Source organism: Zootoca vivipara, chromosome 10 (genome assembly GCF_965207765.1).
Source record: "Zootoca vivipara chromosome 10, rZooViv2.hap1.1, whole genome shotgun sequence".
Taxonomy (NCBI): Eukaryota; Metazoa; Chordata; class Lepidosauria; order Squamata; family Lacertidae; genus Zootoca; species Zootoca vivipara.
This window is the reverse complement of record NC_142593.1, coordinates 45692924-45706617: the sequence shown is the minus strand read 5'-3', so window position 1 is coordinate 45706617 and position 13694 is coordinate 45692924. Positions and strand designations below refer to the sequence as shown.

The window sequence follows — 13694 nt, the reverse complement described above, 5'->3', positions numbered from 1 at the left end:
AGCACACGGAAACACCGTTTACCTTCCCTGTCTCATAGTCAGTCGGTGATCTGTTTTTTAGGAGTCCAACTTCTCAGCAGCCTGCACTGAATCAGATGCTGGAGCTACTGTTATATTTTCCTTCAGTCTGAGGAACTTTCTTCCCGATCTACTCTTTTGCCTTTTATTTCGCTTCAACTGTGTGAGCTGCAACCGGTGAGGCTTCCCTGGTTCTGGTGGCATGCCAATAGATTTTTTTTGGCAGCTATAATATGGTAACAAGTCCTGGATGATGGGCAAGAGCAGTTCTCTTTGGGGAAAAGGCAGACAACATAATGCTTTTCTTTACTAACCCTTACCACAAATACACCAAGCTGTGGACAAACATCTATTAAATTGTTCATTACCATGAAAGATCATGGTACCAATTGACAAACTGATGGTGCCTTCTCATAGCTTTCATCTTTCTTAGGCCACAGAAGTTATCCATGATTTGTGATGGATCACAAGCTATATGAGGAAAGACTGTATCTTCTGGTTATCTCAGGGCCGGCTCTAGGTAGACTCCCGGTGGCGCGGTGTGCCAGGGCGCGGGGCTGGTAGGTGGGGTGCTGTGCGGCGAAGCTGCGCGGAAAACATGCTGCGCCCAGTGAGGGCGGGAGCGCTGGAGCGATCTCCGCTCCTCAGTGCCAGGGCGCCCGACCTGCTCGAGACTACTCCCTGGGTGATCTTGAGTGTCTGACAAACTGAGGCCGCAAATGAAAGTTTCCAGTGTTACACAGTCCACGCAAAGTTTCTCTCCAGTAAATTTTTTGCATTGCATGTAAGGATAACACCATTGCTTCCACCGTCAATTCTTTCCATTGTCAAAGTCTTTTTAGAGCTGCATGAAAACTCCCAGAGACATTTGTGGTGATTCCACTTTTTTCATTATATATGTCCAGTCTCTTTAGAATCCAGGCCCCAGCATGCTTTATTATTGTTGGTGCAGGTCTGCCTTAAAGTAGTCTAAGAACGCTTTGCTCCAATTTGTACTGAGTTTATCAAATTTGAATCTGTAGTCTTGCTCGGAATTTGACCCGAGAAGATCAAAAAAGTCAGCAAGGTATAGCTTGGTATCTTCTGAACTGGCCCCATGTTTTTTCAACCAAAACATGAAGTCTCTGCAGACAAAAGATGCTCCAAAGCATTTTAAATTCCTTTTTCTCTGTCAGACACTATGACAACTTTATCTGAGTTGAGCAATGGACACTGTTTTGAAAGGTTTCAAAAAATCTCCTGTGATTGTCCTCTCGCCTGCTGTCATGTATCATGAACATTACAGGAATCAGTGGTGATTCAGTGAAAAGCCTCTCCCCCATGCTTTTCAACATCTACATGAAGCTGCTGGGAGAGAGCATCAGGGGGTTTGGGCTGGGTGTTCATCATAGAATCATAGAGTTGGAAGAGACCACAAGGGCCATCCAGGCCAACCTCCTGCCAAGCAGGAAACACTATCAAAGCATTCTTGACATATGCCTGTCAAGCCTCCGCTTAAAGACCTCCAAAGAAGGAGACTGCACCACACTCCTTGGCAGCAAATTCCACTGCCGAACAGCTCTTACTGTCAGGAAGTTCTTCCTAATGTTTAGGTGGAATCTTCTTTCTTGTAGTTTGAATCCATTGCTCCGTGTCCGCTTCTCTAGAGCAGCAGAAAACAACCTTTCTCCCTCCTCTATATGACATCCGTTTATATATTTGGACATGGCTATCAAATCACCCCTTAACCTTCTCTTCTCCAGGCTAAACATACCCAGCTCCCTAAGCCGTTCCTCATAAGGCATCGTTTCCAGGCCTTTGACCATTTTGGTTGCCCTCCTCTGGACACGTTCCAGCTTGTCAGTATCCTTCTTGAACTATGGTGCCCAGAACTGGACACAGTACCCCAGGTGAGGTCTGACCAGAGCATGAGTATGCGGATGACCCAGCTCTACCTCTCTTTCAAATCAGAACCAGTGATGGCAGTGAAGGTCCTGTGTGAGTGCTTGGAGGGGGTTGGAGGATGGATGGTGGCTAACAGATTGAGGTTGAATCCTGACAAGACAGAAGTACTGTGCTGGGGGGACAGGAGGCGGGCAGGTGTGGAGGACTCCCTGGTCCTGAATGGGGCAACTGTGCCCCTGAAGGGCCAGGGGCGCAGCCTGGGAATCATTTTGGACCAACAGCTGTCTATGGAGGCTCAGGTTAATTCTGTGTCCAGGGCAGCTGTCTACCAGCTCCATCTGGTACGCAGGCTGAGACCCTACCTGCCTGCAGACTGCCTCACCAGAGTGGTGCATGCTCTAGTTATCTCTCGCTTGGAATACTGCAATGCGCTCTATGTGGGGCTACCTTTGAAGGTGACCCGGAAACTACAACTAATCCAGAATGTGGCAGCTAGACTCAGGGGCGTCTTTCCCCTTGGGCTGAGTGGCACCCTGGGCCATGTTGCCTGCCCAGCAGGGGCGCATTGAGGAGGCACATGGAACCACCCGCGTGTCCGCTTCCTCCGCTTCGCTCCTTTCCCGGTGGCGGTGGTGGTGGCGGAGCTGCCTCCGTCAAGGGGCTGTGCCCCCACCTGCTCAGCCCAGCCCAGCTGCCCAACGCTGCACGCTCCTTGGGGTGCAGATTGTCGTGCCTCCAACAAAGCCACCTCGAAGGCGGGGAGGGGTACCTGGAACCATAGTTTTTGGTCTGTTTTTTTAAAATCCTGGTACATCGCTCATGCAAAGAAAAGATCCTGCACTGCGTGTCTCAGGCCTGATCGATCAACTTTGGCAGATGCAGTAAGGCTGTTTTTTATAGAGAAACTACCATAAACAGAGAAGCAACTCCACACGAGGCAGGCTTTGGAAGGTGAAATAGCAAAAGGTTTATTTGGTAACGCTTTGTCGGAATGCCACTTGATTCGCAAGGACACGTCAATTGCAGCATTTTCATTTTAAACCGTTCTCTCAAAGTGAGGCTCCACTTTTCCAAATGCCCCTGCGAGGCAGGGACAACCACCCACCCACCCACCAGCCTGGGAAAACCAAGACTATGGACCACAGCATGTTCTGGTCAGGGCCCGCCTGTCAGAGCCAGTGTCATATGCCATTGGTTTGCCTGGGTGTCGAGGACATACCCATCCATCCGCAGCCCTTGTATGCAAGAAAATGAATCATGTGATATAGAAAAATATGGGGGAGAAATATCCACTGTGCAAAGCACAACCTGCCCGCATCCTTCACTTCCCTAACTTTGCCTATGGGGGCCGCTATTTTCAAGGGTTGCCCAACTGGGCCGTTGAGCAGAGATGAGTCGGAAGGCACGTTGGTCTCTGTTTTGAAACATAGAATTGTAGAATTGGAGGGGACCATTAGAGTCATCTAATCCAACCCCCTGAAATTCAGTAATCTTGCCCAACATGAGGCTCGAACCCATGACCCTGAGATTAAGGGTCTCATGCTCTACCAACTGAGCTATCCAGCAACAGAGGCTGTAATTTTGGAGCTGGCAGTCCTTCAGTCTTGATTACCTATGCCAGTTTCCCCCAACTTGGTGCCCTCCAGACTCCAGCTCCCATCTTCTTCCCAAAGTTCAGGGATGGTGGGAGTTGCAATCCCAAACATCTGGAAGGCAACAAGGTTGAGGAAAGCTGTACTTGAAGGGAGGCCAGTACTGTTTGTGTGAATCTGGTCATTATAATGAAGTCAGGCACCCACCGAACCAAAATAACATTTATTTATTGTGACATTGGCACTTGGCTGTCAAGGAACCATTTTGTTAGCACCAATGTGGTGAACCTTTAGCCCGCCAGACATTGATGAACCACAACTACCATCAACCCCAGCAAGCAGAGCCAGTGACCAGGGATGATGGGATGATGGGAGTTGTAGTGCAGTAACATGAGGAGGTTCCCCATACCTGAGTTCAGGGATGTTCTTGATGGATTTCATCATTTTATTAAGGGGTGTCCTTGTGGGGATTTCTCTTGCTTGCTGTTCTTTGATCCCTTGACTACCTTGTCAGTCCTTGAGAGTGTTCTTGCCCTTTTAAGAGTTCTATGGAAGGAAGTTTTCTTTTTCTGGGATACGTGAGACTTTTCCCAGAAGAGTGCTATACTCATGAAAGAAGTTACAGTGGTACCTCGGTTTATGAACACAATTGGTTCCGGAAGTCTGTTCATAAACTGAAGCGTTCATAAACTGAAGCGAACTTTCCCATCGAAAGTAATGGAAAGTGGATTAATCCGTTCCAGATGGGTCTGCGGCATTCGTAAACTGAAAATTCGTAAACCGAGGTTCCACTGTACACCTAATGGCCTGGCTTCTTCCATGTCCATTGTCAAGGGACAGCAGCTCTCTCAAGTTCTGGCCCTATGGATGGGATTTATACCTACCCCTCCATCTCTGTTCAGCTTTCCTTCAACTGACACCAACTCCTGACAAATCATTGAAAATCCACATGCAGGTTAGACCTTTGGTAACTCGATTCATACACTATATATTGGCTGATAATCAAGAGGAAGGCAAAACGGACTTGCTCGCCTATGGACAAATGGCATGGCTTTGAACTGGGATTTAATGTGACTTCAGGACTCAGCCAGAACCATTTTTTTTCAGTGTCAGGGTTTGACCCTGGGACATGTGAAGGAATGAGGAATGAGAGTTTCTTTGTGCATGGGCAGGGTGCTGAACGGCTACAACCAGCCTCTGCACATCTGAGCTTAAAGGGAACGGCTTTTGGGAGAGGCATGTATAGGTGCGCTTAAACCGAAAGAGGTCGCTTTAGAAATTCAGCAACATTTCTTACATGTTCATAATAAGTAGAACTTTAAAATATATGCACCTTGATTTTAGGAAAAGGGGGTTTTAAGTGCTCATGCTCACAATGTAAAAAAAAGAAAAAGAAAATAACACTTGCAACTGTAAGTATCTTATTTTTCCTTGTTTTAATAATTTCAATGGGGGGCGTGACATAAAAATTCCGCACCGGGTACCACCTGACCTTGCTATACCATTGGGTCGACAACTCTGGGAAACGGAGGGGGGTGGGGCGCTGGAGGGATCTTTGCACTACGGCGCTGGATATGCTTAGGACGGCCCTGGCTAGACTGGTGACTGGGAGTGGCCACTGAGACCACGTACCACCAGTCTTGAAAGACCTACATTGGCTGTGCCCCTGGGCATTATAAGTGATTTGACAGCTGTAGCGCGGCAAAAAAGGCAAAGAAGATCAGCTGTCAGCCTTCTTGCCGAGCTACAGCTGGTTCCCCTTTGCGTTACGCTGGTCTCCGCAACTGGCAGAGACCAGCGGAACACAAAGGAGAACCAGCTGTAGCGCGAGAGAAAGGCAAAGGAAGATCAGCTTCCCATGCTGACAGCTGATCTCCCTTTGCTTTTTTTTCCACGCTACAGCTGGTTCCCCTTTTTTTGCCACTCGCAGCCGCTTTGTCTTTCTATGGCTGCGCTTCGCAAGATGAAGCGGCGTTCATAGAAAACCTCGTCATCTTGCGAGTCCCTCATGCAAAGCAAAAAGCTTTCGTCTTGCGAGTTTTGTCTTGCACGAGGCATTCGTCTTGCGAGGTACCACTGTACTTAAAATATAATTATTAATATTATTATTATTTTATTTATACCCCGCCTATCAGGCTGGGTTTCCCCAGCCACTCTAGGCGGCTTCCAACAGAAAAATGAAATAAAAAAATCAATTAAACATTAAAAGCCTCCCTAAACAGGGCTGCCTTCAGATGTCTTCTGGTAGCTGTTTTTCTCTTTGACATCTGATGGGAGGGCGTTCCACAGGGTGGGTGCCACCACCAAGAAGGCCCTCTGCCTGGTTCCCTGCAACTTGGCTTCTCGCAACGAGGGAAATGCCAGAAGGCCCTTGGTACTGGACCTCAGTGTCCGGGCAGAACGATGGGGGTGGAGACACTCCTTCAGGTATACTGGACCGAGGCCATTTAGGGCTTTAAAGGTCAGCACCAACACTTTGAACTGTGCTCGGAAACGTACTGGGAGCCAATGTAGATCTTTCAAGACTGGTGTTATTGTGGTCTCGGCGGCCGTTCCCAGCCACCAGTCTAGCTGCCGCATTCTGGATTAGTTGTAGTTTCCGGGTCACCTTCAAAGGTAGCCCCACGTAGAGCGCATTGCAGTAGTCCAAGTGGGAGATAACCGGAGCATGCACCACTCCGGCGAGACAGTCTGCAGGCAGGTAGGGTCTCAGCCTGCGTACCAGATGGAGCTGATAGACAGCTGCCCTGGACACAGAATTGACCTGTGCCTCCATGGACAGCTGTGAGTCCAAAATGACTCCCAGGTTGCCCCCCTGGTCCTTCAGGGGCACAGTTACCCCATTCAGGACCAGGGAGTCCTCCACACCTGCCCACCTCCTGTCCCCCACAAACAGTACTTCTGTCTTGTCAGGATTCAACCTCAATCTGTTAGCCGCCATCCATCCTCCAACCGCCTCTAGGCACTCACACAGGACCTTCACCGCCTTCACTGGTTCTGATTGGAAAGAGAGGTAGAGCAGGGTATCATCCGCATACTGATGAACACCCAGCCCAAACCCCCTGATGATCTCTCCCAGCGGCTGCATGTAGATGTTAAAAAGCTTGGGGGAGAGGACAGAGCCCTTAGGCACCCCACAAGTGAGAGCCCAGGGGTCCGAACACTCATCCCCCACCACCACTCTCTGAACACGGCCCAGGAGGAAGGAGCAGAATCACTGTATGACAGTGCCCCCAGCTCCCAACCCCTCTAGACGGTCCAGAAGGATGTTATGGTCGATGGTGTCAAAAGCCGCTGAGAGATCCAGCAGAACTAGAAAACAGCTCTCACCTTTGTCCCTAGCCCTCCGGAGATCATCAACCGGTGCGACCAAGGCAGTTTCAGTCCCATGATGAGGCCTGAATCTCGACTGGAAGGGATCCAAATGGTCCGCTTCTTCCAGGCGTGCCTGGAGTTGTTCAGCAACCACTCGCTCAATCACCTTGCCCAAGAATAGAAGATTTGAGACTGGGCGATAGTTGGCCATATTGGCCGCATCTAAAGATGGTTTTTTTAAGAAGCGGTTTAATAACCGCCTCTTTCAGCGGGTCTGGGAAGGCTCCCTTACAGAGAGAAGCATTCACCAACCCGTGAAGCCCATCGCCCAGCCCTTCCCGGCTAGCTTTTATAAGCCAGGATGGGCAAGGATCAAGGAAACAGGTGGTTGGTTTCACTCGTCCAAGCAGCCTGTCCACATCCTCGGAGGTAACAGAATGGAATTGATCCCACACAACTGGACTAGACAGGACTCTAGCACTCTCCCGCCCCGGCCCTGCTCCCACGGTGGAGTTTACCTCTTCCTGAATCTGAGCGACTTTATCTGCAAAATTGTTTTGCAAAATCGTTGCAGGAGATCATGCGGCCCGTACTGGGCCCCGATGGAGCAGGTGGTTCCACTAAACTGCGAACCACCTGAAAAAGTCTCCTGCTGCTGTTTTCTGCAGATGCAATAGAGGCGGTGAAGAAAGTCTTCTTCGCCGTTGCTACCGCCACTTGGTAGGCTCGACATTGAGCTCTAACCTGTGTCCGGTCAGCTTCAGAATGAGTTATCCGCCACCAGCGCTCTAACCGTCTCAACGATTGTTTCATTGCCCTCAGATCCATGGAGAACCACAGGGCTGTCCGGGCTCCATGCAATTGGAGAGGGCGCTTCGGAGCCAAACAGTCAATAGCCCTGGTTAACTCTACATTCCATCAGGCCACCAGGGAATCGGCTGAAAGGCCATCAACATGGGATAAAACATCCCCTACCACTCTCTGGAAACCATTTTGATCCATTAAGTAGCGGGGGCGGACCAACCAAATTGGTCCACCTCCATAGAGAGGGGAAGAGTTGTGGAGAAGTCCAGTTGCACCAGGTAGTGATCTGACCATGGCACTTCTTTAGTTTCGCTTTTACTTAGTGTCAGATCACCAACATCCATACCGTGTTTCTCACATTTTAAGACGTGCCTATAAAATAAGCCACGGCACGATTTTCTCAAGGCAATAAAATATAAGGCATCCCCCCAAAATAAGACATGCTGGGGTACCGGTACTATATCGTGCTGGGAGCAGGTTTAGATGGCGCTTCCGTAAGGAACAGGAAAAGGAAGATGCCAGCCCTTGCCGGAAGCGGATGTGAAACGTGCGCCGCGTGGAGCTCAGATGCAGCGGGAGCCGGCAGAAGCTGCAGCACGTCCCGCACCGAGCCCCAACCCAGCAGGACCCTGCACGATCCGCAGCGCGTGCCGCGCCAAATCCCAACCCAGCGGGACCCGGCAAGAACATCAGCACGCTCCTGCCAGGTCCCGCCCCCGGGTTGGGGCGCAGCGCGTGATGCAGCTCTTGCCGCGTCCCGCCGCCGGGTTCCCAGCAGCGTGCCCTACTGAAACGCCAACAAAGCGCCCAGCAGCGCAGGAGCAGGAGCAGCCAGTTCCGGGCACCAAGCCGCAGCAGGAAGAGGTGGTAATTTTTTAAAAATAAGACACCCCCGAAAATAAGCCATAGGCTTATTTTCTTGAGTAAAATAAATTTAAGACGGTGTCTTAAAATGTGAGAAACACGGTACTTGATCTGTCAATATTTTCATCTTCTGCTGTTCGCGTTTTTTTAACCCTGGTGTCGCCAGAAAGCTGTGGATCCTTGATTTTTGTAGTGAAGGCTATGCTGTGTGATTTGAGGGTGAGTTCGGGGAGGCCCCATGCAAAAAGGTGAAGATCCATGAGGATCCGTGAGGATCCGTGCTTAAAAACCACGATTTTGGGCCATGGTGTTGCCAGGAAGCTGTGGATCCTTGATTGTGGTAGTGCAGGCTATACCCCTGGGCATGATATGTGATTTGAGGGTGAATTCGGGGGGGCTCCATGCAAAAAGGTGAGGATCCGTGAGGATCCGTGAGGATCCGTGCTTCACAACCACGTTTTTTGGGCCTCGGTGTCACCAGGAAGCTGTGGATCCTTGTTTTTTGTGGTGCAGTCTGTACCCCTGGGCATGATATGTGATTTGAGGGTGAATTTGGGGGGGCTCCATGCAAATAGGTTAAGATTCGCGAGGATCCGTGAGGATCCGTACTTCAAACCTACGTTTTTGGGCCACGGTGTCTCCAGGAAGCTGTGGAACCTTGATTTTTGTGGTGCAGGCTGTACCCCTGGGCATGATATGTGATTTGAGGGTGAATTTGGGGGGGCCCCATGCAGAAAGGTGAAGATTCGTGAGGATCCGTGAGGATCCGTACTTCAAAACTATGTTTTTGGCCACGGTGTCGCCAGGAAGATGTGGATCCTTGATTTTTGTGGTGCAGGCTGTACCCCTGGCCATGATATGTGATTTGAGGGTGAATTTGGAGGGGGCCCATGCAAAAAGGTGAAGATTCGTGAGGATCCGTGCTTCAAAACTATGTTTTTGGGCCACGGTGTCGCCAGGACACTGTGGATCCTTGATTTTTGTGGTGCAGGCTGTACCCCAGGGCATGATATGTGATTTGAGGGTGAATTTGGAGGGGGCCCATGCAAAAAGGTGAAGATTCGTGAGGATCCATGCTTCAAAACTATGTTTTTGGACCACAGTGTCGCCAGGAAGCTGTGGATCCTTGATTTTTGTGGTGCAGGCTGTACCCCTGGGCATGATATGTGATTTGAGGGTGAATTTGGGGGGGCTCCATGCAAATAGGTGAAGATTCGCGAGGATCCGTGAGGATCTGTGCTTCAAAACCACGTTTATGGGCCACGGTGTCGCCAGGAAGCTGTGGATCCTTGATTTTTGTGGTGCAGGCTGTACCCCTGGGCATGATATGTGATTTAAGGGTGAATTTGGAGGGGGCCCATGCAAAAAGGTGAAGATTCGTGAGGATCCGTGCTTCAAAACCACGTTTTTGGGCCACGGTGTCGCCAGGAAGCTGTGGAACCTTGAGTTTTGTGGTGCAGGCTGTACCCCTGGGCATGATATGTGATTTGAGGGTGAATTTGGGGGGGGCCCATGCAGAAAGGCAAAGATTCGTGAGGATCCGTGAGGATCCGTACTTCAAAACTATGCTTTTGGCCACGGTGTCTCCAGGAAGCTGTGGATCCTTGCTTTTTGTGGTGCAGGCTGTACCCCAGGGCATGATATGTGATTTGAGGGTGAATTTGGGGGGGTGCCATGCAAAAAGGTGAAGATTCGTGAGGATCCGTGCTTCAAAACCACGTTTTTGGGCCACGGTGTCGCCAGGACACTGTGGATCCTTGATTTTTGTGGTGCAGGCTGTACCCCTGGGCATGATATGTGATTTGAGGGTGAATTTGGGGGGGCTCCATGCAAATAGGTGAAGATTCGCGAGGATCCGTGACGATCCGTGCTTCAAAACCACGTTTGTGGGCCACGGTGTCGCCAGGAAGCTGTGGATCCTTGATTTTTGTGGTGCAGGCTGTACCCCTGGGCATGATATGTGATTTGAGGGTGAATTTGGGGGGGCCCCATGCAGAAAGGCAAAGATTCGTGAGGATCCGTACTTCAAACCTATGTTTTTGGCCACGGTGTCGCCAGGAAGCTGTGGATCCTTGCTTTTTGTGGTGCAGTCTGTACCCCTGGGCATGATATGTGATTTTAGGGTGAATTTGGGGGCTCCATGCAAATAGGTGAAGATTCGTGAGGATCCGTGAGGATCCGTACTTCAAAACTATGTTTTTGGCCACGGTGTCTCCAGGAAGATGTGGATCCTTGATTTTTGTGGTGCAGGCTGTGCCCCTGGGCATGATATGTGATTTGAGGGTGAGTTATGGGTGGCCCAATGGAAAAAGCGTGAGGTTCCACGAGGATCCGTGCTTCGAAATCACGTTTTTGCGCCATTGCGACCCCACGAAACAGTGGGTGCGTGATTTTTTTGGTGCTGCCTACAGAGTAAGACATAGTTTACAGTATCATGGTGGTTTTTTTTAATTTGAATGAAAAAATCATATGAATTCATGAGGATCCGTGAGGATCCGTGCTTCAAAACCACGTTTTTGGGCCACGGTGTCGCCGGGAAGCTGTGGATCCTTGATTTTTGTGGTGCAGGCTGTACCCCTGGGCATGATATGTGATTTGAGGGTGAATTTGGGGGGGGCTCCATGCAAATAGGTGAAGATTCGCGAGGATCCGTGAGGATCCGTGCTTCAAAACCACGTTTTTGGGCCACGGTGTCGCCAGGAAGCTGTGGATCCTTGACTTTTGTGGTGCAGGCTGTACCCCTGGGCATGATATGTGATTTGAGGGTGAATTTGGGGGGGGGCCCATGCAAATAGGTGAAGATTTGTGAGGATCCGTGAGGATCCGTACTTCAAAACTATGTTTTTGGCCACGGTGTCTCCAGGAAGATGTGGATCCTTGATTTTTGTGGTGCAGGCTGTGCCCCTGGGCATGATATGTGATTTGAGGGTGAGTTATGGGTGGCCCAATGGAAAAAGCGTGAGGTTCCACGAGGATCCGTGCTTCGAAATCACGTTTTTGCGCCATTGCGACCCCACGAAACAGTGGGTGCGTGATTTTTTTGGTGCTGCCTACAGAGTAAGACATAGTTTACAGTATCATGGTGGTTTTTTTTAATTTGAATGAAAAAATCATATGAATTCATGAGGATCCGTGAGGATCCGTGCTTCAAAACCATGTTTTTGGGCCACGGTGTCGCCGGGAAGTTGTGGATCCTTGATTTTTGTGGTGCAGGCTGTACCCCTGTGCATGATATGTGATTTGAGGGTGAATTGGGGGGGGCCATGCAAATAGGTGAAGATTCGTGAGGATCCGTGCTTCAAAACCACGTTTTTGGGCCACGGTGTCGCCAGGAAGCTGTGGATCCTTGATTTTTGTGGTGCAGGCTGTACCCCTGGGCATGATATGTGATTTGAGGGTGAATTAGGGGGGGTCCCATGCAAAAAGCGTGGGGTTCCAAGAGGATCCGTGCTTCAAAACCACGTTTTTGTGCCATTGCGACCACACGAAACAGTGGGTGCGTGATTTTTTTGGTGGTGCCTATAGACTAAGATGTGGTCTAGAGTATTATGGTGGTTTTATTTTGTTTCTATATAAAAATCATATGAATTCATGAGGATCCGTGCCTCGGAACCACATTTTTGTGTTGCTGCAGGGCAGCAAAGTTTTGGATCCACGTTTTTTATAGTCCAGTCTGTAGTCGTGGCTTCCAGATGTGATATGACACTGGATTTGTTGGAGTTGTTTTAAAAAAAGTGGAGGATCCATGAGGATCCGTGTAGATCCGCGTTTTACCTTCTTCCGCTTTCTTTCAACTTCGGCCCGACGTAACTGCCTCTCTAATGACTGCCAAACAGTTATTTGGAACGCGCTCATCACCTTCACTATTTTTTTTAGAAGTTCAACAGTGAAGTTAAACTAACCTGCTTGAAATGACCAGAGGATGAGTCTATACTTCTAAAACGAGCTCGTGCCATAAGACCTCCCTGGGGATTTCCTAAACCGCCCCCCCCCCGCAAAGGAGCCCACTTAACCAACGCGAGATGGCGGGATGGGGACAGAAACAACCCCCTCTCCAAGATAATAATTATAAAAAAATACCACTTTTAACTCTTGCAAGTTTCCCCTCCTTTTTTGTTAGAGGTCTCTCGCTACTGGTGCTCTTGAAATGTTACCACCCGACTCTGCTGGTTTAGACCCTTGGATTGCTGCGGATCCAGAATAACCAGGGCGGAGTTCTCAATATGGGGGAGGTGGGGAGAGGCCGCCCCAAAACTCCTGTGCTCGGAGCAGGCGAGTCGCTCCCCGCTCCCCTCCCAGGCCCCTCAACCAGCCAGACCATCGCTGCGCAACTCCCTGAGTTCCCAAGCCCAGTGGGGCGGTTTCCCCGGAGAGCCCTCCTCCTGCTTACCTCGGATCTGGTCTCTTCCGACCCAAGGGTGACATGAACGCCCGGGATCCACGGCTCTCCGGCTCAGAGATGCATGTGGAGCCTGGGGCGCGGAGATCCTCGAAGTGGGTGGGCGATGTGGGGTGGGGTGGGGAGAAGAGCCTTGCTCGCAATCCAGGCGGGGGAGGGAGCTGTTGCCGCCGCCCCGCGCCCTCCCCCCGCCGCAGCCCCGCAGGTGCAGCCGGGGGGCGCCGCGTCTTCCCCACGCCTTGCGCTGCGCCCGATCCCTTCAAGGTAGACGGCGCGAGAAAGTCGCCTGGCCGCGGGGCGCGCCGCCTGTCAGTCGCAACTGGCCCTGGAGCCTACAGTTCAGAAGAAGAAGCAGCCGCTGGCCGGACGCCGGAGACAGACACCCCACCCACAGCGGCGGGGAGTCCAGTGAAGACATCGGGGGGGCCCGGCCACGCCGGCTGCTCCAGGGAGAAGAGGTGGGGAGGGGAGAGGGCGGGGCGCGGGGCGCACCCAAGGGAGAAAAGGGCCCCGGCAGTGGAGGGTCCGAGGAAGGCTGGGGTGGGAGAAAGGGGACTCAGAAGCCAGCAAAGCTGCGTCCTCCCCGAGGGCAAGTCAAAGCTTGGCAGATAGATCCACGTGGAATGATGCGCTGCGCCACCAGAGGTTCGTGCAAAATCCAGACGGCGCACTCGGAGAGCCGCCGAGTCTTTCCCGCCCTCCCCTCGCGTCCTCCTCTTCCAACACCACCAAGCACCACCAGGTCACTGTAAGATCCTCTGGAATCGATCGACGTGGAGGGGGCAAGCGAGAGAAGAAGAAAGGCTCTCCTGCCGCGG

General features: G+C 51.0%; 1 protein-coding gene across 1 annotated transcript in view; it reads right to left on the bottom strand.

The window, feature by feature from the left end:
• The window catches only part of GDNF (glial cell derived neurotrophic factor), a 54309-nt gene extending 41175 nt beyond the window's left edge, over positions 1–13134 (bottom strand). Inside the window, exon 1 of the mRNA XM_035100888.3 lies at positions 12868–13134. The gene's annotated coding sequence lies outside the window, so the exon portion shown is untranslated. The remainder of the gene's footprint in view (positions 1–12867) is intronic.
• Positions 13135–13694: the final 560 nt, after the last annotated feature.